The sequence below is a fragment of the Marmota flaviventris genome, chromosome 13, assembly GCF_047511675.1.
Source record: "Marmota flaviventris isolate mMarFla1 chromosome 13, mMarFla1.hap1, whole genome shotgun sequence".
Lineage (NCBI taxonomy): Eukaryota > Metazoa > Chordata > Mammalia > Rodentia > Sciuridae > Marmota > Marmota flaviventris.
Genome location: NC_092510.1, coordinates 707,811 through 735,119, shown reverse-complemented (window position 1 = coordinate 735,119; position 27,309 = coordinate 707,811). Strand labels below are relative to the sequence as shown.

Sequence of the window (27,309 nt, the reverse complement as noted above, 5' to 3'; positions counted from 1 at the left end):
AAGCTTTGCCACATTCCTTATATTTATAGGGCTTTTCTCCAGTGTGAATTCTGTTGTGGCAAATAAGGGTTGATAATTGAGTAAAAACTTAGTCACATACTTTGCATTTGTGAGGCTTCACTACAGTGTGATTCTGCTGTGCAAATAAGGTGTGACTTTCGAATGAAAGCTTTGAAACATTCTTTACAATTGTAGGGATTCTCTCCAGTGTGAGTTCTTCTGTGGCAAATAAGATCTATTTTTTTGACTGAAAGCTATTCCACATTCTTTACATTTGTAGGGCTTCTCCCCAGCGTGAGTTCTCTGTGGCAAATAAGGTGATTTTCAACTGAAAGCTTTGCCATCTTCTTTATATTTGTAGGCCTACTCTCCGGTGTGAGTTCTCCTGTTGCAAATAAGGTGTGAATTTCTACTGAAAGCTTTGCCACATTCTTTGCATTTGTAGGGCTTCTCTCCAGTGTGAGTTCTGCTGTGGCAAATAAGGTATGATTTTCGACTGAAAGCTTTGTCACATTCTTTGCATTTGTAGGGCTTCTCCCCAGTGTGAGTTCTTCTGTGGCGATTAAGATGTGATTTTTTACTGAAAGCTTTGTCACATTCTTTGCATTTGTAGGGCTTCTCTCCAGTGTGAGTTCTTCTGTGTTGAATAAGGTATGATTTTTGACTGAAAGCTTTGCCACATTCTTTACATTTGTAGGGTTTCTCTCCAGTGTGGGTTCTCCTGTGGTAAATAAGTTCTGTTTTTTGACTGAAAGCTTTGCCACATTCTTTACATTTGTAGGGCTTCTCTCCAGTGTGAATTCTCCTGTGGCAAATAAGGTATGATTTTCGACCAAAAGTTTTGTCACATTCTTTGCATTTGTAGGGCTTCTCCCCAGTGTGCATTCTGCTGTGGTGAATAAGGTTTGATTTTCGACTGAAAGTTTTGTCACATTCTTTGCATTTGTAGGGCTTCTCCCCAGTGTGCATACTGCTGTGGTGAATAAGGTGTGATTTTTGACTGAAAGCTTTGCCACATTCTTTACATTTGTAGGGCTTCTCTCCAGTGTGAGTTCTGCTGTGGCAAATAAGGTGTGATTTTTCACTGAAAGCTTTGCCACATTCTTTACATTTGTAGGGTTTCTCTCCAGTGTGAGTTCTGCTGTGGTGAATAAGGTGTGATTTTTGACTGAAAGCTTTGACACATTCTTTACATTTGTAGGGCTTCTCTCCAGTGTGAGTTCTACTGTGGCAAATAAGGTGTGATTTTTTAATGAAAGCTTTGACACATTCTTTACATTTGTAGGGTTTCTCTCCAGTGTGAGTTCTGCTGTGGTAAATAATGTCTGTTTTTTGACTGAAAGCTTTGCCACATTCTTTACATTGGTAGGGCTTCTCTCCAGTGTGGGTTCTTCGGTGGTAAGTAAGACCTATTTTTTTACAAAAATCTTTGTCACATTGTTTATATTTGTAGGGCTTCTCTCCAGTATAAATTCTCTGGTGATGAACAAGCTCTGAATTTTTATATGATTTCTGGTGTTCACTCTCACTTGTAGTTTTCCATATTTTCTTTTGATGTAAATAGTCAAGATTACAACTTCTATATTTTACACTTATCACTTTATGAAATATATGTTTTATAACCTTTTCTGGTGAATATTCTTGGGTGTCTTGAGAAGCCATGACTGAAATAAACAAAAATTTTAAAAAAACAATACCTACTAGAGTGGGATAAATATACTTTGCATACATAATGTGAAATTAAGGTAAAATAAGTACATCAGGAGTGTAGCAGATTAGTATGTTCAAAGTCATCATGAATTAAAAAATATATCAGTTCAATAAAAATGTACAAACACAATTAACTTGAGAATATTACCCAAATTCTTTTAGAGACCACAGTATCCAAGAGGAGTACATCATTAAGAAGAGTAATATAACAAAGAGAAGTAAAGTATGCTATTTTTATCATCCACAGCCTTTTGTCCTCCATAAGATAGCATTACATATTTAGGAAATATCTAACAGCTATCTTCACTCTCAGTAGAATAAGAGAAATGTAAAATGTATGCAAACATTTGTGGCTTTTTCAAAGAGTGTCCAAAACCTGGTTTTTGTCTACCATGACATAGAGATGTGAAAATAACTAGTAAATTTTGAGTGATAATACCACAAATAGTCAATAAGGGTAAAGAGGCTATGGACTCTTAAAACCAAATATGAACAAATTTTACTAAGAAATATACACATATATGTCTATAAAATTTTCCATAAAAACATTTTAAAAGACTATAAAAATGTTGCATAGTCTATGCCATAATACTTGGCTGAAGTCAACACTTGACAATCAAGTGTAATAAATTGATTTTCATATTTGTAAATTCATGTGATATGACAATTTCTTTCATTGACAAATACAACTTTGTTTATTTACTAAATATATCATGGTATTTTATACTATATATAAAAGATAATATGACTAAACAGAATGAATTAACACAATCATTATTTCATATAATTATCAGTTTTTTTCTTACAAGGTATTGTATTCCTTCAACTAGTATTTATGAAGAACATAATACACTCACCATTTGATAAAACAAAACTCTTGACCCTCTTTATGATCAATAAAACAAAACTATGGAAACTTTGACTATAATATCAACCCTACACAAAACACAGTATCTGGTGAGCACAATTTTACTCACTAAATTACTGACTTCTACATGTGAATCAAGTGCTCCTGCAACTTAATCCCTGCCTGCCACATTTGACTTAATGCAAAGTCCTACATGTATTTCTTAAAACACTTTATGAGACAAAATATTTTCATTACTAACTAATAATAGTATATAAGTACAATATTTTTACTCATTTGATCATTGATGGGCACATACATTGAGTGCCTACTTTTAATACTGAGAACAATGTTTGCACTAAACACAAAAGCAGAGGTATCTCTTCAATTTTCTGATTTAATTGTTCATAGATACATATTTAGTACTGGCATTTCTGGATTTTTACATCATCAAACTTTTAATTTTTCATGTGTGGTGCTTGAAAAAATTCTATATCACTGAACTATAAGCCTTTTTAAAATTGTTTGAGTCATGCTGTTTCTAAATTTCTGTGACTTCCCTCAAACATGAAGTACTTTTGTATGGCCTCCCAATTAGCAAATATTACAAGGATTCAGCACTGTTCTTGTGTATTTTTATTTTTTTTAAAGTTTTTATACATTTTTTTCCCAAAATTTACTATATAATCTACTGTTGGCTCCTTTAATGAACAAATAAAAAACAGTACAGCAAATATAAACAAAGATTAGAATGGCTTAATCCAAGTTACAAAAGAAGAAGAAAAAAACATTAAGAACTGAACATTAGGGTACTGACCATTATGAATTACTCAAAGAACACTAAATAACTATTTAAAGAAAGTTTAGAGAGTAAAATTGAGACCAAATAGTAATATAATTGGGCACAAATTGTGTATGTTTATAATTTTTAAGAATAAATGACATGGGGATTCCTAGTGTGCAAAGCTGAAATGTTACCAATATGGGAGAGGCTTATCAAGCAGGACCAATGTTAAGACAAGTCTAAGCAACTTGTGAAATACTGGAAAAATTCAAAACTTATAGGATATATAAAGGGAATATATATATATATATATATATATATATATATATATATATATATATATATATATGTGTGTGTGTGTGTGTGTGTGTGTGTGTGTGTGTGAAAAGAATCCAAGCATACCACAATAAAAAACAATGATCCAGAAATTAAATCATTAATCAAAATAGAAAATAATAAGAAATATAGAAAACAACTTACAAAATAGAAGTATAATGAGCTATTCACTTCAAAATATTTATGATTATTAAAGCATTGTTGCAAGTCACAATACAAAAGAAAAAAATTGACTAACAGAATTGAATCTAAAAACAACAACAAAAACAAAAAAACAAAACAAAACAAAACAAAACTGCCAATTCAGTTCCAGCAGAGAGCATGGAAAGAAACCAAACGTAATCTGCTCCTAGAAGCCTTATTTGTTTAAAGATGGATAATGCCCCTGCCTTTACATCTCATCCTTTTGCACAATTTTTAGTCAATGAGATATAGTTTTAAATAATGAAATTTCTCATAATCCTTTTGGACGAGCTATGGTTGAATGAGCAAATTGTATCCTAATACTTGCCTTTTAAAACAGAGACAAACAAAGATCTAGCCTCTCTCATATTAATATGTATTAAATATTGTTTTATTTACAGTTAAGGTGCTCAATATACAACATAAAGTTAATAATCAAAATTGGTCATGTGCATTCAATGGACATTTTATTCTCAAACAGCCATTACAAAAAAAAAAAAAAATGTAATATATAAGATTCCACCTGACCAGCATGACAAGATCCTATGCCTTTGATCATGTGGGGAAAAGCATGAACTGCTATACTTATGCCAACATGTCCTGTTTGACTCTAGCTTGATGTATAAAATATAGGAATGTTGAATGTACATCAGAGACTTCACAAGCTGATTCAAAAGTTTCATTTAACCCTGGAAGATAAGAGTCCCTTCAAAGAAGAGAATAATCATTCTCCTCAGATGAGGAGAAACATTAAAAGATGAACACAAGACACTATAATTCCACTTACTTGGAGGGATATAAAACCATTAACAGCCTTAGCTCAAAAGGTGTTGGCTCAAATAGGTTAGAATGTACTCCGGATAACTTAGTTACTGCTTTGATTGCTAAACTCACACAAAACTCTGTAAATGGTTTGGTCTCAATAACAATGTTACTCATTTTTTGTACATAAGCTGTGGGAAATTCAGTACTGTCAGATCCTGGACTTCTACAACCCATTAAAATATCTTGACTCACTTGAATGAAATTGTTACTTGCAAAAATTTCTCACGGAATTCATTCTTTTCTTAGCAGAATAACTGTGTCCTTACCATCCACATAGTATTTAATAGGTCACCATCCTATGCAATTTATTTATAAAAGATCTGTACTTCTTGATAAAAACTGTGATAATTCAGTAAACCTTCACACTAAGGCAGAATTTGATGCTTTGACATTCTCCTTAGAGGGTTTTCCTGGACTAGGTCTACGGGCTTACAAAACTATTATGAAACTCACCTATCCTATCATAAAAAGTATTAGCCATGCCTCCATGGCCGTTAATATGCTTAATAAAGAATAAAAACAACATTGTCAAGCCATACTTGACATTCATGCTGCAATTGATTGTCTGGTATTGCTACATCATAATGGATATCAGAAGTTTAATAACATGTGTTCCTTCAATTTAAGTGATAATAGTAATTTTATTTCAAAAGAGTTAGATTACCTTAAAGATATCATTAATAAGGTCCAACATGATGATTGATGTTTAGCCTTGTTAGATTGGATAATTTCATGTTTAATCAATTTGATCTGGGTCAAAAAATATTCATAGGTGGATGTTTACTGATGTTGGCACTTGCTGTTTTCAATGGCTGCCTTATTTTTTGCCCCCACGAGCATTAAGAAGATAAGTAATATTATTTATTCAAAAGGCCTTAAAAAAGGAGGGGAGGCTGTAGGTATTCTGACTTTGGAAATAGGCAGGAAAGGGTAGGGGTGATGATAACTGGAACCCTGAGTTCCACAATAGTAATGCCTGGCAGTTTCTCCTTGAAGCTATTAAGACAACTCTACAGGTGCACTATCTAGTTTCTGTGGTAATGTCATTAGGGAGAAGGGGCTCTATGTTTGTAGTAACTGTACCTTATCTTCATTAGCTAGCACTTGGGGTTAAAATAACACTAGGTTATAATGTAGTCATGGTAACAGAAGCTATGTAATTTTGGGGTATACTATGTGCAGCCATGAAGAGGAGTGGCAAGTTTTTTTCTTTGTTCCTTTTCACTGTGAGTGTGTCTCTCTCTTCTGTTTGCTTCTTTACAGGTTTCCTCACAAGATTTGTAACAGATCATGATGGCCCTCAGCACAAAAGGTAAGTTTTGGTGGTTAATCTGAATAAACTGGGACATCACTAAAGAAGAAAACAGAGGACTACAAAAAATTTGAAAATGTAATAAATGTAGGGCAGTATGTGTTCAATGATTACAATCAAAAGAAATAAAGCTAAGCATCTGAAAATTTTTTCTGCTGAATAACTACTCTGCCAACATTTTTTAGTTTGGTTTTCTCCATTTGAACGTCTCAGCTGTGTCCCCTGTTATGTGTAGACTACAATAGTTACATCACTAAATTATGCTAAGTACTACTTATCTAAAGTGGAGAATGTACAACACACCAAGAAAGAGAGAGATTAAAGAGTAAAATAATATAAAGAGTACAATATCTGTACTAAAAATGTCCTTTTTATTTGAAACACAAATCTGAAACTCATAGAGAAGTTCCCAGAAGATACAACAGAAGTAAATTAAATAATAATTATTAATTAAAAATTTTAAAGGGAAATTAAACTTACCAAGGAAGGCAAAGTTTCTATAGTTCTCTAACATCACATCTTTATATAAGTTTTTCTGAGCAGGCTGAAGGCATCCCCACTCTTCTTCAGTAAAATCAATGGCTATATCCCTGAATTTTAACAGGTCCTGAAATAAGAAAACATAAATAAATAACACATTGACCACATGAACATTTGCACAGTCTGTAAGGTAATTGAAGTTAAAATGAGAGTTAATATACTATCATGTAGGTGGTGTTTTGGAACACAATGATACTATTATCTACTTCTGCAGATAAACTGATTTAAGTTCAAAAAAGTATATATACTCTGCATTTATGAAACACAATATAAAACTCAGGCATTACCACAAAATATATATTTTGTAATTTTTTATATTATAATCTATATTACACACATTGTTCAGATGAGAAAATAATGGTAATTAAGAAAGGGAATGATCAAATTTTAATGCACAACCACTAATCAGAGATTTAATAAAGTGTAGAATCTCATTTCTTATTTCTCTGATGGATCTGGCTATTCTGAATATGTAGTGAAATCTCTAGTAATTCCAATACCAATGATATAAGAGAAATTTTGAAACATAACAAGGTAGACAGACCACTTAATGGAAATATTTAACAATGAATTTAATTTCAAACATTTTATGGTATTTAGTATGTTATTAATATAAAAAAATAGCAAAAACAAACCTGTTTGGATTTTCCTTTTTATAATTTTGACAATTTATAACATACAAAATAATAAATACATATATATAAAAACTTTGATTGATGTATATATTGTATGATGTTTATAATAAAATATACATGTAGCTTTACAAACAAATATAATTTTTTTTTATTTTAATGGTTCTTTCTAGTTCTACCTGATAGTAAAATCAATTTTTATGGCATTATGCAAGCATGGGATACATCTTATACTAATTAAAATCCTGTTCTTTTTGGTGGCTATCATGGTAGGCTGAGTATATGTTAGAGGATAGAAATATTAAAGACATATATGTCTTTAATATTTCTATCCCTTTCCCTTTTGTTTATTTATTTATTGTTTACCATTGTGCAATCTACTGATCTTTTTTTCTTACCCTTCCCCACTTTATGAGCTTTAGATTTCACATATCAGCAAAAACTTTCAACCTTTGGTTTTAAAGAAATGGTTTGTTTTACTTAGCATAAAATCTCCAGATTCATCCATTTACTGACAAATGTCATAAAAGCATTCTTCTTTATGACTGATTCATAGTTTATTGTGTACATAAGCAACAATTTTTTATCCTGTCATCACTGAATGGACCCATTCATCATTGAATGGTTGTATTTATAGCTTAGCTATTGTGAATTGTGCTGCTATAATCATTAATGTGGCTGTGTCAATGTGAGTATGCTGATTTTATATTATTTGGGTATACACTGCAAAGTCGAAAAACTGGGTAAAATTGTGGTTCCATTTCATTAACAATATCTATACAGGATATTATATTTTACTTAGACCTCCATAGAGCTGGAAAAAAATGGAATTCATCTAAACCTGAGGTTGAAATAAAACATACAGAAAAAAACTTAGTAAGCCATAAAATGACTAGAATTTATTATCAAATCATCCATTCCAATGAAAAGTAAATTTTATAAACTAAAAGTAAAGAAAATCTTAAGCAAATGAGCAAAATTAGAAGCTATTAAAGATGAACATAGCACAGAGAGAGTTACCAATATCAATGTTGGTGCTTTTAAAAAGCAAATGAGCCCGGTCTAGTGATGGACAACTTTAGTTCCAGTGACTGAGGAGGATAAAAAAAAGGATCATAAATTCTAAGACAATATTATATACAATATATATAGTATTGAACAACTTAGTGAGCATTTAGCAACTAAGCAAGACTCTTGTCTCTAAATAAAATATAAAAAAAAGGACTGAGGATGTGGCTTCATGGTTAAGCACCCCTGAGTTCAATCTTCAGTACAAAAAAAAAAAAAAAAAAAAAAAAAAAAAAAAAAAGCAGATACAACTTAAAAAGCACAAGCAAATTTGAAAATTCAACAAAGAAAAATTATCTCAAATATACAGTATATAATTTCAAATATATGCATATATAATAAATTCTCACTTGATGGAAATACACTCAGGAAAATTTATCCTAAGAATCTTTTGCAATTTTCCAATTCTCTGAGTGTAATGACAAGAATCTAGATGATATAGACAAGTACATGGCTAAAACTTTTGATATATCCACTGTTGTACATAAAGTCTACTGCTGACCGAACTACCATGATGCCACATGATTGATGTTATGAATTTAAATCAATCAGGGTAAACCTCATAATAAAATAAATGGTGGAACTTCAGAAAACAACAACAAAACTCTTAATAAGTCTCTTGTTACTTAGGCAGTTATACATAATGAAGATTACTGTGCATAGAAGAGAAAAAATGGCATTCATTTCAAAGAAAGATGCTAGGATATTGGGAAAACAGTGTGATAATAAAATGCTATTTTATCCCTTAACTCAGAAATTATAACAACATATTTTGACACATTAAATGCTGAATATAAGTTATTAATAAATAATACTGAAATATGTAAGAAAGTACAAAGCTCAGGGTTTCATGCAAAAGATAGGGTGCATATGGTGGTGCACACCTGAAATATCTTCTATTCTGGAGGCTAAGACATGAAATTGAAAACTTATGGCCAACTGAAGAAATTGAGCAAACCCCATCTGGAAATAAAATTTAAAATAGAACTGAGAATATGCTCAGCAATAGGACACTTTGGTTGAATCCCTAATATCACAAAAGAAAAAAAATAGTTTATTTGTTTTCAAAATTATACAATATAACAGTTTTAAACTTATGAATTACAAAATATTAATACAAAAAAAATCTATTCATCAAATTATTACGTTAAAGGTGCAAAAGTGACAAGGTAAAAAAAAAATAATTTCCTCACATATAATCGAATGCTTATAAGAAGAAAAAATAAAACATATTGCAAAAGAAAAACAGAATAAATTCTTGAAGAGCCACTTTAAAAGGGATGTATCTAAGTGTTAAATAATGATAAAAACTCAAAATCATATCATATAGATGAATTAAATAGTATTGATGAAAATGTGGAATAAATACATTCACAAAAGAGGAAAATAATAATTTAAACTTTTATTATCCATTTGTAGAAACTATTTTGTAATGAAATGTATATGATACACTCACACAAGAAACAGAGACTAAAATTAAACCAACTGTAAATGAGAATACAGCCATATTCCTCCAGAGTTGGAACCAAGGTGCATGGTTAAAGAGAAAGAAATAATTATTAAATTTTATAAAAAGTAAATTCTAGGAGCTAGAATTTTTTTGATGTATTATATCCAGTTTGACAAATACTATAAAATACAATGTATGTTTTTTGCCGATGTCACATGAATATTGCATTTCATGAAAGTATAGTTATAAAAGGAATATGCAGTATTTGAGAAAATAAAAATACAGAAAATCACATAAAAGACTCAAATATTTAACATTTTTACAAAAGATAAAACTATTATAAAAGTGACCATTTTCCCAAGTTAATCTATAATAATAACTGGTCAAACTATTTCCATGCTTTACTTTTTGTTAAAGAAGAAATCAAAGCAAAAACTTCTAAGATTTTCCTGGAAATTTAAATGTATATAAAATATGCCTTATTACTGGAACAAAATGCCCAAATCCAGTGTTAATATGAACAGAGGAAGATTGATTAGGGTTTGAAATATATTATTTAACTCTAACAGAAAGTGTATGGTGTGTGTGTGTGTGTGTGTGTGTGTGTGTGTGTGTGTATGTTTTTTCTCCAGATCCAAAGATTTGAGTCTATTATTTAAATTGATTAATGGTATATTTCTAATTTTATGACATGGCCATAGACCCAACGGCCTTAAGAGAATGGGCTTGAAATCAAGATGAACTGTTTTGCTATGCATGATGTCATATACCTGTAATTAGGGTATTTGAAATTTTGCTTTTTTAAAAATACTATTAAAGCACAAGAAATAGAAACAAGAGTCATTAAATGGGATGAATTCAAACTTAAAACATTCTTCTCTGCAAAAGAAACAATCAGTGAGGCAAAAAGTGATACCAGAGAGTGGGAGCAAATTTTTAACACATGCACATCAGATAGAACACTAAATTCCAGAATATATAAAGAACTTAAAAAACTTAATACCAAAAAAACAAGTTTCCCAATCACTAAATGAAATGGGCTAAGGAACTAAAATAAGTAATCAATCAATCAAAAAAAATCCAACATCTCTAGCAATTAAAGAATTGCAAATCAAAACTACTCTAAAATTTAATCTCACTCCAATCAGAATGACAGTTATTAAAATACAAGCAAAAATATATTTTGGTGAGGATGTGGAGAAAAGGGCCCACTGTTACACTGTTGGTAGGTCTCTAAATTGGTGACACCAACCTGGAAAAGAATAAGGAGATTCCTTAGAAAACTTGGAAAGGAACCATCATTGACCCAGCTGTCCCACTCCTCAGTTTAGACCAACAAGAGCTAAAAACAGTATAATACAGTGGCTTATCCACATCAATGTTCATAGAAAAACAATTCACAATTTGCAAACTATAGAACCAATCTATATGCTATTCAATAGATGAATGGATAAAGAAAATATGGTTTATATACACAGTGAAATATTACTGAGCATTAAAATAGAATAAAATTATGGAATTGGGAAGTAAATGGATGAAGTTGGAGAATATCATGTTAAGGCAAGTAAACCAATCCACTAAACCAAAGACCTAATGTTTACTTTTCTAAGTGGATGCTGATCCAAAATGAGGGAAGTGTGAGGTAGCATGGAAGAACTGAAGAAACTTTGAATAAGACAAAGGGGAGGGAGGTGATGGGAGAAGGTATAGAGGTAAGTAAGATAGTGGAATGAGATGGAAATTTTTTGTACACAAAGTAGAGGTACACGGGTTTTGTAACTATAATTTCGGTATAAGAGAAATAAAATTTTGTGCTCCACTTGTGTACTATGAAGTTAAATGCATTCTGCTCTAATAGCAAGTTAGAACAAATTAATAAATTAAGTGATTTTTAAAAATTCAGGAGAGAGACTTGCCTTCCCCTAGACCTATATATAAACATATATTCTATATGTAATATGCACATTTTAATGTATATAATTTATAAACATTTTTTTCATATTTTTATCATTTTTTTTAAAAATAAGTAACAACAGAAGCATTACAATTCTTATTCCATGTATAGAGCACAATTTTTCATATCCCTGGTTGTATATAAAGTATGGTAATACCAATTTGTGTCTTCATACATGTACATTTGATAATGAACTCTATTACATTTCACCATCCTTGTTAATTCCCTGCCCCCTTTCTTTTCTTCCCATCTCTCTGCTCTATCTAAAATTCATCCATTTCTCTCATTCTCTCCCTCCCTACCCCATTATGAGTCAGCCTCTTTATATCAGACAAAACATTTGGCATTTTTTGGAATTGGCTAGCATCACTTAACTTTATATTCTCCAATGCTATCCATTTACCTACAAATGCTAGATATGATTGTGAACCTAGAAAACTCAAAAAGCTCCACCAGAAGACATCTAGAACTAGTAAATAAATTTAGCAATGTAGCAGGATATAAAATCAACACCCATAAATGAAAGGCATTTCTGTATATTAGTGAAAAATCTTCTGAGAAAGAAATGAAGATAACTACCCCATTTAGAATAACTTCAAAAAAATAAGATACTTGGGAAGCAACTTAATGAAAAAGGTGAAAGATCTAAACAAGAAAAACTACAGAACCTTGGAAAATGGAAAGATCTACCTTGATCATGAATAGGCAAAAATAATATTACCAAAATGGCCATACTACCAAAAGCACTATACAGATTTACTGCAATTCTGATCAAAATCCCAATGGCATTCCTCATAGAAATAGAAAAAGCAACCATGAAATTTATCTCAAAAAAATAAGTGACCAAGAATAGCTAAAGCAATCCTTAGCAGGAAGAGTGAAGCAGGTGACATCACTATACCAGACCTTAAACTAGACTACAGAGCAATGGTAACAAAAAAGCATGGCATTGGCAAAAAAAAAAAAAAAAAAACAGACTGGAAGATGAATGGTACAGAATAGAGGACACAAAGACTAACCCACAAAATTACAATTATGATATATTAGACAAAGATGCAAAAAATATGCACTGGAGAAAAGATAGCCTCTTCAACAAACCACTATCTCTAACCATGCACAAAACTCAACTCAAAGTGTATCAAGAACCTAGGAAATAAACCATAGACTCTGCATCTAATAGAATAAAATGCAGGCTCTAATCTTCATCATGTGGGATTAGTCCCCAATTTCCTTAATGACAAACATATAGCACAAGAATTAAAACAAATGTTCAATAAATGGGATGGAAACAAACTAAAAAGATTATTCTCAGCAAAAGAAACAATCTGTGAGGTGAAGAGAGAGCCTACATCCTAGAATGAATTTTTTACCCTTCACACATCAGATAGAGCACTAATCACTAGGGTACATAAAGAACTCAAAAAGCTAAGCAAATAATAATAATAATAATAATAATAATAATAATAATAATAATAATAACAACAACAACAACCATCACCACCACCACCACCACCACCACCACCACCCAATCAAGAAATGTTCCAACAATCTTAACAAAGTATTCTTAGAACAGAATATACAATCAATCAACATTTTTTCTATATATTTGATTGGTTATGGTGCTCCCTCTACAGGGCCAAGCATAGTACTGGTGCAGTTTCTAAGGAAGGGAGACATGAGCAAGAAGTGTTATCAACTCTCCTTTATAAATTATCAAATACAATTTTCTATGTCATTTTCTAAACATTGCTGGACATGGGGAATATAGGCTTGAATCAGAGAACATTTTTATTAGAAACACAGTGTAAAAGAAAGAGAAAAAACAAAAACAAAATTATTTGAACCACATTGAACCATAAGAGAAATGGAACCTGGAATTCAGAAAAGAAAGATTCAAACTTTTGTACTTGGGAATGTGGATGACATGGATGCCTAAAGTGAAAAGGTTATTACAAACTTTTGAAAGAAAATTCATGTGAGTAGCATATAATGGTTAACCAATTAGAATCTGCACAATGTTTTCCAGGGGCTTTGTCAGCTGTGCACTATAGTGTAACATACAGGTATTCATGGCCTCCATGAAGAGCATTATTCATCTGTGCCTCTAAAATTATTCCCACAGTACAGATGAAAAAAATATGGGTATCTGGATAGTAAATGGCAAGTCAACAGCCCACAGAAAACTACCCAGAGACAGAACTGTATAAAATTTCTTCAAAGACCATCAAGGTATTGTTAGCTCCTGACACAGGAATGTCAGTCTGGGGAAATATTATTTTCTCTCCATTTTGAAGAGAGTGCATTGAGCATACATTTCAGGGGAAACATAAATACTTTTTTTTCTTTCATGTTAAGAAACTCTTCAGAAATAGAGCTTACAAGAAAGATTTCTTAGAGGGGTAAATGCCTGGAGATTACAAAAACAACAACAACAACAAAATATCAGTGGCCCTGAGTGACTCAGTAAGGAAATAAATCTAAAAGGATTATTAGAAACTGAAAAGCAAAAAATACCTATTTCTAAAAATAAATATATTCATTAGTTTCTATCTCCACAACATATCATTAAGTAAACAACAAATTATGTATGAATATTTCTAGGATTGGCCAAATTTTATTCCATATGATTTTATATTAAACCCCCAAATCCAGATAATAGAATTCATGATTCACTGCCAAAATATTACAGAAAAAAAATTTAAGGACTGGATGTTTAGTAAATATGTCATTTAACAATTTTATTACCATATGATTTTAAACAAATTTATTCATTTTCCTGCAGCTATAGTGTAGAGAAATTTCTTAATTAGTTTTCCTGTACTAATTAACAAAGATAAGCCCTATAATCCACTTTAAATTACCTACCCTTACAATCATACAAGAAACCTATAATAAATGATGAGGAAAAAAAGGCAATTTTAAAAAATAATTTAAACCTTTTTCTTGAAATCAATCTCTAGCTGCATTTTTGGATCCTTTTCTTATCTTTTAAGCCAAAAAGATATAAAGGACCGAAGTTTGAACTGCAAATTTATACATGAGATATGTTTATTAACTATAAAAATTCAAAATCTTTATAAATTTAAGAAATACACAATAAAAACCTATCATGGGAAAAATTAAGTAATGTTGATGAACATTTAAAACAAATGAATAACAATTAACTCGAAAGGAGTTTAAATTAGTATCTATTTGTGGAAACTATTTTGCTATTGAACATATATGATACTCCCCATCACAGAGACTTACTGAAATTAGAGCATATGTGATCATGAGAACATAAAAGTACTCAATGGTACTCACCCAAACACTTGAAGCCCAAGGGCATGGCTCAATACAATATACTTCTTGGAAGGGATAAATAATAATCTGTAGGAAAAATGGTCACTAGGACCAGTCACATTTCATAATATATCCAGTTTAAAAAAGAGCATAAAACACTATGTATAAATTTTACATAGGTGCCTTATGCAAGTAGTATTTAACATGTGTACATTTTTAACTTATGAGAAAATAAAAGTCACAAAAAGCACATAAAAGACTGAATTATACATCCCATGTATAGAAGATAAAACTCATCATTACAAAGGTGATAATTTTCCCACAAATTAACCCACAATATATCTTACCAAAATTGCTATGTACAAATATGAATATATCACAGTGAAGTCTACTTTTATGTGTATTCTATGAAGCAATATTAAAAAAAGAAACTATAAATAAATATACGATAGAAGAATGTAGGAGAATAGGGAAAGGGGAACTACTGGATACTGAAGGGGAGCAAATTATATTTCATTTTTTATGGTTATGTCAAAATAAACTTGACTATTAAATACAACAATAATGCAATAATAATTTAAAAAATCAACAAGATTTACTTTAAATGAAGTAAGAAACCAAAGCATGAATTTTTAAAATTCATCTACAAAGTTATATGAAACTTTAGCCAAAAACTTTTTCAATTATAAGAGAGAAAAAAAGAACTTATCATGACCTACTATTCATATTTATTGTGAAATTATAATATTACAATAATCATCAAAGCATCAAAATAGAAATAAGATCTCCATATGAATACATATGTATGTAACAACAGTATGCTTTATTGCAATAGCAAATTCTAGATAAATCAAACCATAACAAAAATAATCTCAGCAACATAAATATAAACCTGTTAGGGCAGTTTACTGGTGAAGAGTCCTTGCTTCCCCAATGCTGAAGTATAACACCAAAGAAGCATGCCAAGGCAAGTTTAGAGTGGAAAGTAGAAGCTTTATTAAAGGACAGTAGAAAAGACTTCTCCCCAGGGAAAAAAGGGGACCCAAAGGTAGAATCCATGAAAGGGATTTTTTTTAACTAAGGTCTTTTTAGCTTTTTTATAGCTAAGGTCTTCCTTCAGCTATCCCACATTCCTGTCACATTGTGTCCTTTATTCTGTTATCTTGCAATGATGTAATGTAGGTGGGAAGGCCCAAAGTGTGGAGGACAGGTGTGCTGAAGGAGTAATCTGGGCAGGAAGGGCTTTTGGATTAGCATCTGCATGTTTGCTGTGAGCTGCTTCATTAAACTTTCCTTGGGATGGGCTCAGGGCCTTGGGGACATTTTCAATTCCCCTTATCTTGTACTCCATTCTCAATTATGGTGTTCATTCTTGATTTTACTGGATATTAGACCCAATTTACCTAACTAAACTAACTACCTATCTGTAAACCTGGCTTCACTACCAAGGATATGGCTAAGAAGTACAGTATCCCTGAGTTCACCTAACTTTAACAAAATAATAATAATGAAGAAAGTAAAAATAAAAGAATGTCAAAATTAAAATTAAGGGAAATTAAGTACCCCAAAATGACAGCTCCTCTCCTGCAGGAAAATGGCCCTTGGAGATTTGATTTTGATAATTATTCCACCTGTCAATCTCCAGCATCTGGGCTGCAAGAACATACCTGCCACATAGTATTTTATGCAGATGCTAAGGATGCCCTTTGAGCATAAGGAAGACAGCAAAGAGTCTCTGCTACTGACATGTTCCCCACCTGGTTGGAAAGTAGGACTAAGGACATAGTGGCCCAATGGAGGACTTAAGCTTATAGACTCCAGAGACTGCCCAGAGTACCAATCTGTTAGCTCCTGTTTTCAACATAGCCAGTCTTGTGGTTCCAATAGTCTTTCTCCCCCAGCCTCCCTTGCTAGGCCAGTGCACACTCACCATTTCCTGGTTCTCAGGAGTAGGGTTACTTGGGATCCTCAGTTCCTGCACAACAGAACAACCTGTGACTCTGAAGTTTCAGGCTACAAATGGCAAAAATGGAGGACTCAGGAGATAAGAAGTGAAAGCCCACCCTCCTCCTCCCTGATGATAGACAGGATTGGACAGTTCCTACAAAATGCTCTTGATTGGAAGGGGCTTCAGATCATGCACACTGAATCTGAGAGAAGTGAGCCCTTTTTTTGTGACAGGGAATATTATCCAATACAGGCATGAATAAGGGCTAGAATCTCAGGTCGTTGAGTGCTGCTTTTTTTTTTTTTTTTTTAATCTGAGAAACATACCCCAGAGTCTCAGGCTGCTGTTATTTTAAGGCAAGGTTTTTTTTTTTTTTTTTTTTTTTTTTTTTTTTTTTTTTTTTTTTTTTTTTTTTTTTTTTTTTTTTCCATAAGTGGAAACTAACCCAACCAACAGAACATTTTCATTTAAATTTACATATAAGGTCATTTCAGTTTATGGATTATAAATGCTTGTATATTATTCAGGAATTAATATAAAATAATGATAATAACTATCAAATTTTATTTATTTTTTTGATCTCTGTTCTTTTTAGGTGACAAATTGAACTTTGAACTGGGAAGAAACCCCCTAAAGTAAAAATGCCCAATAAAAACAACACATAAGTGGATGGGATTGTGCCTCAGCAGTAGAGTGCTCACCTCCCAGGTGCAAAACCCTGGGTTCAATCCTCAGGACCACATAAAAATAAGTAAGTGAAATAAAGGTATCGTGTCAAGCTACAGATAAAAAATACATTAAAAAACATAAGGTAAAAGATGAGAAACCAGCCTCTACCTCAGAGCAAAGACTGTCCAAGGAAGGGGGCGTGACCCTTTTTCTTTGAAAGACACTCAGAGCACCCCTAGGCACATACCCATCCTGCTGAGTTGTTTATCTACAAATGACAGGAGAGATCTGCTGTGCCTGGTGTCCCTGACTCAGTCAGGGTAGGTGGGGAACCATAGGAACTTCCTAGCAGCCACCAATCAGCATGAGACAGGGAAAATACCTGGGATGCCAGATGACCCTTCTAGTAGTTTATGGTGGTTGATAACATTTTGGGAAACCTTGTGGACTAAGCCAATCAGTTCAAATGAATTCCTATCTTGTAGTAACCAATTACTCTTACCCAACTTGTTCCCGCCAGTGAATGTGCTAATCATGTTTTAGAATTGTTTATGATTTTCCCAAGCTGTGTGATGATTTGCTAAGAGATGCTATGATGTATGTGGGGTACCTGCCTTCCCCAAAGAGTGTATAAAACTGCTGCAAACCCCAGTCTTAGGGTCTCTAAGCCACCAGTTGCTGTGTGTGTGGAGGACTGAGCTAGCTTGCAATAAACACCTCTTTGCTGCTTACAAGGATCTTGGTCTCTGGTGGTCTTCTGGGGATCCTGCATTTGAGCATAACAGTCTCTCCTGAAACCAATGGGAAAAGAAGACAGGACTCCAGTTCTCTAGGACTGCAGTTTAATAGCACAAAAATGTTGCAAAAGGGGGGTGTCTTGAGAACTTACACAAATAACAGGATTTTGACAAGCATAACACAAGGCAGGTAGTAAGCTAATGGTCTAAGTGGTTCAGCACTTAGGGAGTAAGTTTACATCACAACATCAGAATTTATGATACACCACTAAAGTTTCAGAGTGAGTTGTTATTTGGTCAGGGAAAGCCAGAATTTATGAGTAATCAATAAAGTTTCAGGGAGGGTTGTTATCTCATCAGGGAAAACCAGACATGGGTTAATTCAAGGCACTGGCAGGCATTTCAAAGCAAGTTTACAAATCACAGTAATTTATAATGAAGCAAAAATTAACTTTTCATGCCTTTGTGACAAGATGGCTCCCAATCTTAAAAGAAAATTAGGCTGGATTTTTCACTTGCTATAGCCATACAAGAATGAGCATTAAATTATTAATATTAATTACTATTTTTTAAAAGACTGAATAAAATAGAAACAATATATTTGTTATTAAATGCATAAAAATTTTGATTAATATATTGATAATATAAACATGGAAAATTTTGACAATGATAAAAAGAAATTTAATATAAGGGCTTCAATATTATAAGTTCTCATGTTCAGTGGGTCAGTCCTTCAATGACTTTTTCATTTTTTAGGTTATTTTGAATTATACTTCTGCAAATGTTTGTTAAGTATACAAATTTAAATTTTGTATTTTGTAAAGAAAAAAAATGGCAGGTTTGAGCTCCTGTTAGGATTTTAAAACTTATAAGCCATGTGGGGCATCTTAGCACTTTTTTATTTCATATTTGCACACAGTCCAATTCTAGAGAGGAATGAGTTGGAGATATAGTCTACTGTATTGAGCAAAAGATAAATTGCCTTAGGCTATTTCTAAACCTTTTAACTTTTCTAACTTTTCAGAATTTTTGGTAATTTAAAAAAAATATTTATTTTAAGAAATGAATTGTTTGAAATTAATTATTTATCTTTCTGCATTATTTTTCACTTTCATTGATTTTTTAGAAGAAATAACAGAATTCCAAAAGTGTTCCATGTAAATTTAGAGGTATATTTCTAATGATCAAGATAGAAAGCAGAAGCAAAACATCTATTTTGATGGTTCTGCCTCAAACTAGAGAGTTACTTAGTTATTTATGCTATTATTCACTAGGTTCCTGAGGTCGCAAAAATCACCAACCAACAAAGAGAAAAGTCTTTTTAGTTTGTTTCTCACAACCAATTCAAGCTAAAATACACTAGTGTCATTGTAGTTTTAGACCAAAGTGTGTTTCTAAATTATATATATATATATATATATATATATATATATATATATATATATATATATATATATATATATACACACACACACACACACACACACATAAATATATAAATAAATATGAAATAAAATATGATATTAGATTTTTTTCCTGGATCATCATTTGTACATATTTCCCTTTAGACACAGTTCTGAGAACAAAGTGTCACAAATAAGACATGGATCCTACATTGCTACACAGAGTAATTATGGCACATACTAAGAGCTTGGTATAAAACTTTGCATACAGACATAAATAACTAGAAAACACCATAGAAAATTATACCTAAATGCTAAGCAGCAAATTCGTAGACTTTAAGTATATTAAGAGACAAGTTATCATAGCAAATTTTACAACTCAGTTGCTCCTAATATACAGAGATAGAGATATTTATTAAGAGATGGTTTTATGAAGATTTTTGGTTTAAAAAAGAAAAGATCAAATAATGTAGGTGATTTAAACATGAGTAATAATATTTTTTCTGCATTCAGTACCTTTTTCTCAGATATATGAATTATAATTAATTCCAACCAGTAAACTGCAGAAATAGTGTAAAGATTAATCACTATGAATAAATCTACTTAAAAAGAGAACCAAAACTTCCATTCCTGTCCCAATGTTTATTCCTGACACAAAGACTGCTTATTTTGAACCATTTCTGTAGATATGATTTTTTTATAATAGATATTTTGGTGATTTTTTGCATACTACTTAATATATTTATGCTTTACATTTTCCCTTTTGTCCTATTTTACTACCTATATTCTGAAAGAAAAAATTTCTAACTCCTAAACTCCCTTAATATTTGAGCTATCTTTTAATTTTTAAGCTTATATCATTTTTATAATGAATACTGTGTCTTCAGTAAATAAAGACTATTATTATGCACCTGGCTCATTTACAGAAGTTTTGCTGTGTTCTTTGGTTTTATTTACAGTGAATTTAAAAAAAAGGTCAATGTTGAACCAAAACACAAAGAAAAGACCACCAACTCCAATTTTTAAATCAAAATTGTATTGTGTACACAAAAGCTGGCCAGGACTGTCTCTTATAATATCCCATGCTAGAGATCATCCTCCTGATCTTCAGGAAAAAGTTTTTACAGCACAAAAAGTTACAAAGGGGGTGGGAGTCTAGGGTACTTACAGCTAACAAGATTTTGACAAGCATAATACAAAGGCAGATAGCAGGTTAAGGATCTGTATGGCTAACATTTCAAGGTAGGGAATAAATTCAGTTCCAGACATTAGAATTTATGAGTTGCTACTGAGATTTAGAGAGAATTGTTATTTGGTAAGCAGTAGCCAAGATTTATGAGGCACTGATAAAGTTTTAGAGGGGGTTGTTATCTGGTAAGGGATATCCAGGCATAGGTGAATTCAAAACACAGGTAGAAATTCCAAGCAAGTTTAAAACATCAAAATATTGTCAGGCCAAGGAGAAATTTTAGTTTTCTTACAGAAAACAGGAATAAACTTTTTAACCTCTAAAAGCTCTAAGAGAATATTTTTTTTTTGTATTTTCTCACATCTAATGGCTTCTGGCATTCCTTTGTTTGTGACCATAAATGCATATCTTCTGTGTTTATGGGACTCCCAAAACAAAAAATATATAGATAAGCCCTTCTCATAGGGAAGATGTTTCTAACATGACAAGTAACTACCCTTTAACCTCACAGGGTCTGACAATCATATTATAGAATATGAAAGACCCTCCAATATGCTTGTTCTTCCAATCATTTTTTGCAAAGATTGACAAAAGTCATTTCATTGCAGAGAATGAGTGAGGTTTGTCTCTGCTCTGCAGTCCAGAACAGGTGGTAAAAGAGCCCCCAAAGTGAGTTTAGGACAGGGCTTTATATGATATAGCTGACAAAATCCTGAAAACATAAATTCAGAGAGAACCATACCCACATAATCTCATTTGACAGAATCAAATTCATAAGAAAAATAGATGACAGAGGCATATCTAAAGGGATTTAACTGTATTTTCTTTTTCTAAATTGCTATTAATGTCTCCCACAATTATAGAGTTCTGGAACACCTCAGTTACTACTTTATCATTACCTTCTACCTACAATGCATGAGGCACACTGAATTTACCCTCATACTCATGTACTTATCACTTGTTTTTTTCTATAGAAATGCATATGTATATGAATATATTTTTCCCACATTTCCAAGATTCTACCCTGAAAATTCCTGTGATATCACTTCCCTGAAATGCATTTTCATTATTTCATGTCACTTCATCTAATTATTCCATATTATGTGTTGGAAAAGATGAGACAACTCTAAGGCCCTTCTTATTTGAATATTTATAAAGTATAATTAAAGCTCAACCTCAGTACCTCCACAGAACTTAAGTCTCATTCACCTTTCTCATTCATAGTGCTTTATTTTTTAAGTAGGTAGCAGAAATTTTATTTTGAAGAAGAGTAAATGATTTAAAGCCATTCAGGGTACTTTAAGGGATCACAAAAATCTACGGTTGTTGTTCTTAAACAACTTTATCACTGAAATTCTGGATTACACTCCAGGTTGGACACTGATACAATGCTTCCATGAGAAATGTTTTTTTTTTTTTGGTTGTGAATACTGTCCTTTCCCTTTTCCGTATAGTCTTGGAAATGTGTGGATTGTGTGAACTTTTAGAATCATTATTTTCAACACAGTTAGCATGGACCCACTTGACAATAGAAGACATCCATATTCTGAAAAAAAAGAAGACCCTTCACCAAGCCCCAAAGAGGTGATAAAATAATCTTTGGAAAAAATAACAGTCATCCATTAGATTATTTTTAAACAATACTAAAAATAAGTTTAGTTAATAACACATTGCTGTACTAGGAAAAGTGATATAAATGCAATTTTAATTTTTAAAGTTGTTTCTGGTTACTAAAAAGAGAGTATTAAAAAGCTGGGTACATGGGCTGGAGTTGTGTCTCAGTGGTAGACTACTTTGCTAGCATGTGCAAAGCACTGAGTCTGATTCTCAGATATACATATAAAGAAATTTTTTTTGTTTTATTTTTTAAAAATATGACAGTGAAGTACATCACAATTCTTATTACACATAGAGAAAAATTTTTCATACCTCTGTTTGTATATAAAGTATGTTCACATCAATTCCGGTCTTCATATATGTACTTTAGATAATAATGTCTATCACATTCCACAATCCTTGCTAATCTTTACACAACACTCCTACACTGGCTACTTCACATAAACTTGCCTCAGGAATTTAATGCATTAATCAAATATATTTTCTGCAGCCTATGCAATGCTGTTGGAATGGCTATTATAAAAATCTAAAATTGTCATGTATGGTGGCATATGCCTGAAATTCTAGAAGCTATGAAAAATGATGCAGGATAATTGTTAGTTCAAAGACAACCTCATTAACATAACAAGGCTACAATCAACTTAGTAAGAGCATGTCTCAAAATATAACATAAAAAGTAATGTAGATGTGTCTCGATGGTATGCTCCCCTGGGTTCAATACTCAGCAACAATCAAACAAAACCAAGCAAATGTCTCATAAGTAATAGGGATTCCAGGGTACATAAATATGTAAAAATGTTGGTGACAATATAAATTTAATAAATATATTTTTTATAAAGGTGTTAAAAATATATTTTTTATAAAAGCCCAAAATAAAAATGCCACATAATCCACTAGTAATAATTTGGGGTAGCAGTGCAAGGTTGTACATGCTTGTACTCCCAGTGGCTTAGGAGTATAAGAGGTAGAAAACTAGGGGTTTATTCTCAAGTTAAAGACCAGCCTCAAGAACATGGCAAAGTCCTAAGAAACTCAGTAAAACCCTCTCTCAAAAATAAATAAATAAATAAAAGTGTTGGAGACTGGGTATGTAACGCACTAGTAAAGTGCCCTGGAGTTAATCTCCAGTATTTAAATAAATAAAAAGATATAAATAATAATTCTTGGTAAAAAAATGTCACAATCCACTAATAATAACTCTGGATATATATGTAAAGGAATTGGAATCCTTTTGCTAAATATATTGCCAAACATCTATTTTTATTGTATCTTTATTCACTGTATCTAATAAAAGGAAACAAATGAAGTACCTTTTAGATAGAAAGTATATCAGAAAATGCCTCCCAGCTGCAAAGCATCCAATTAGTCTATCCCTTCAGAAGCTGCACACTTAAAATTCAAACTGGTCCCTAGAAGGCAAGACTCAGATAGTGGTGTTTTCTAAATACTTCAAAAAATTTGGAATCTCTGGGAACCTCGTTTCAGATATTCTGAAACTCAGAACAATGTCTTATGGGAGGTCAGAATGAGAACACAACACATAGTAATTTATTTAATGGGGAATCTTAACTTAGACACTGTCATAACTGAAAGCAGTGTTGGACATAAAAAAATAGATTCTGTTCCACTGGTTTCTGGGTTATGGATTCAAGTCAAATATATATTAGAAAAAAGTTAGGGCTACTGGTTAAAATCTATGTAAAACAGGTATTAAAAGTGTACTAGGGGCTGGGTGTGTTGGTGCAAGCCTGTAATCCCAGTGTCTGAAGAGGCTGAGGAAGAAATATCAAAAGTTCAAAGCCACCCTTAGCAAAAGTGAGGTGCTAAGAAACTCAGTGAGATCCTGTCTCTAAATAAAGTTAAAAAAAATAACCCTGGGGATGTTTCTTAGTAATCAACTGTTCCTGAGTTCAATCTCCAATATCCCCCATAAAAAATGTACCAGGGGGCTGGGGCTGGAGCTCAGTGGTAGCTCACTTGTCTGGCATATGTGAGGCACTGGGTTCAATTCTCAGCTCCACATATGAGTAAATAAAATATAGGTCTATCAACAACTAAGTGTGTGTGTGTATATATATATATATATATATATATATATATATATATATATATATATATATAAATGATATATTTTAAATAATGTACCAAGTTATTGACATGGACTTTGATCTAATTTGCTGTGTACTTTAGCCCTTAAGATTTAAATGGGCCAGGCATGGTGGTGCATGCCTGTAATATCAGCTGTTTACAAGACTGAGACATAAGGATTATGAATTCAAAACCAGTCTCAGCAATGGTGAATCACTAAGCAACTCAGTGAAACCCTGCCTCTAAGTAAAATACAAAATAAAGGTAAGGAATGTGGCTCAGTGGTAGAGTGCCCCTGACTTCAATCCCTGGTCGCACCCCCCAAAAAATGGGGTTAGTAAATAGCTCAGCTTGTAGAGTGCTTGCCTTCTAAGCATGAGGCCCTGGGGTCAATCCCCAGTACAGAAGGAGAGAGAGAGAGGGAGAAAGAAAGAAAGAAAGAGAGAGAGAGAGAGAGAGAGAGAGAGAGAGAGAGAGAGAGAGAGAGAGATTGAAATTGCATGTAATTTAAATTCAAGTTAGTCCCACTTGTATTTTTTCCTGCCACACCAGAAGAAAAGAGTTTCCTGAAATGTTTGGAATGTTTCCGTGGGTTATTTATTTCCTTATTTTTTTTTTAATTTTCTCATTTTTATGTGGTACTGAGGATCCAACCCAAGACCTTTCATGTGCTAGGTGAGTGCTCTATTACTGAGCCAACCCCAGCCCCTTCTGTGGGTTATTTTAATAAAATGGTCTGACCATAAATAAGTAAACAAACAAGTAAATTAATAAATAAATAAACACTCAATTGATAACCTATTACATTTTTAAAATTTCTTAATTGGGACACATAAACCTCATTTAGGAGAGATTCATTCTTTTTAATGTCACCTAATTTTATTCTGCTATCTTCTCACATGAAAATCTCAGAATGATAAATTAAAATCTTTTAAAAATGCCTTTCAGTTCTTGTAGAAAATCATAAATAATGCATCCATTTGAAATAAAACGTGGGAAAATAATGATTGATAATGCTGAAAGTGGAGTTTTGAGATGAGCCAAAATTTCTCAGTTTTCCAATTGAATCTGGGTGCTTGTCTCATAAATTTTGAAGAAAAATATCTAAGAAATAGAATTCCCACCATGTGGTATGAGGAATGATACCAGGAAAAAAAACTCATTTTGGTGTTCCATCTTAGAAGTTTACTAATGATTTTGGGCGGAACACGGAGCATAATGCATTTAGAGTAGGCTTTGGAAAATGCATCCTGACTACCATATGGGTTCACTTTCATTCTTTCTGTGACCAATCCTTTTTTCTTGGAATTCAATCAGGATTTACCGCTGAGAAAAAGGACTTTGTTGAAGGTGTTCCTACAAGTGGGCTTCAAGGTCATTTACATTTGAAATAGGCTTTAATGGTGCTCATTAACATATCTTTCAGTTAGCTACCAGATGTGTTTGAGTGAGGCCCATTATCTGCATTACATGGTCATTATACTATCTATTGTATTTTATACTTATTCACTGTGAACTGAGAACCCAAGTTTTGGATATGTGAACAGAGAGCTAGAAAACTAGGGTTATTTCTGAGACATATGGATAGCTAAACTGATGTTCCGGATTTCAGATTTTTGTTTTGGATTTGAGATACTGCTTCCCCTACATTTAAAAATCTCAGGACTCATGAAGAGAATGAGTTAAAAGCCAGCATAATCAAATTTGTGAGGCCCTAAGAAATTCAAAGGGACCCTGTCTCTAAATAAAAATATAAAAAGGGGTGGGAATGTGAATCCGTGGATGTACACCACTTGGTTGAATTTCTGGTACCAAAAAGAAAGCTACACACACACACACACACACACACACACACACACACACACAATTAAACAAACAAACAAACAATCCCTCATGAGTAATAAGCCCGAAAATCAATAGCCTATCTCATGCATGGTTACAACAAATGGATTTGGGGTTCTCTCCTGATAATTATCTCAGTCTTCACTATGCAATCTGGAGACATGCTGGACTCATGGCACATGGAAGCCCACAAAGGGATTTAGAAAGAAGCTGAAAACACCGTACAATAATGGAACAAAATGCCCAGGTTTTCAACTCCCGATCTAAGACTCATTAGACTAGTCAGAGGCAGGTGAAGGCTAAGCAGCCCCTCAGAGACCCTCTGGACACAAGACTCTGGAGAGGACCATGAGGAGTCCCTAGCCATGACTGCCAGTTTCCACCATTGCCACTCCTGTCAGCTTTAAGCCACCTTCCTACACAGTCTCAAGATAGCAAGGCACACTTACCATTTCCTGGCTTTCAGGGTTCTCAGCGTTCTCCCTGTGGTTTGTTTTCAGATTCTGCATGGCACAGAAACCTGGGGTCCGGATCCAGGACAGAAAGCCTACAAAAAGATTGAAAAAATGGCCGGCTCCAGACACGAAGGGAACAGAAGATTGTGGAAGCCCGCCCCCTCATCACTGGCTGCATGAGGATTGGACAGTTCTCACCTAAGATACTGATTGGTCAAGGCTTCAGGCACTGCCTCCAACCTGAGCCAAGTAGGTGCAGAATCAAAGTCTGAAAGACAGGCTGCTCCATTTTCATTGTTAAAAGACTATAGATCAGGGCTGAGGTTATAGCTTAGTCAGTAGAGTGCTTATTTTGCTTATCTAAGGCCATGGATTCAATCCCCTGCACTACACACATACACTCCCGCCGGGGTGGGGGGGGGATAAGTAAAGGACTTG

The 27,309-nt window shown here is 32.8% G+C and overlaps 1 pseudogene; it reads left to right on the top strand.

The window, feature by feature from the left end:
• The window catches only part of LOC139701578 (ubiquitin carboxyl-terminal hydrolase 31-like), a 36,217-nt pseudogene extending 9,166 nt beyond the window's left edge, over positions 1–27,051 (top strand).
• The last annotated feature ends 258 nt before the right edge of the window (positions 27,052–27,309 follow it).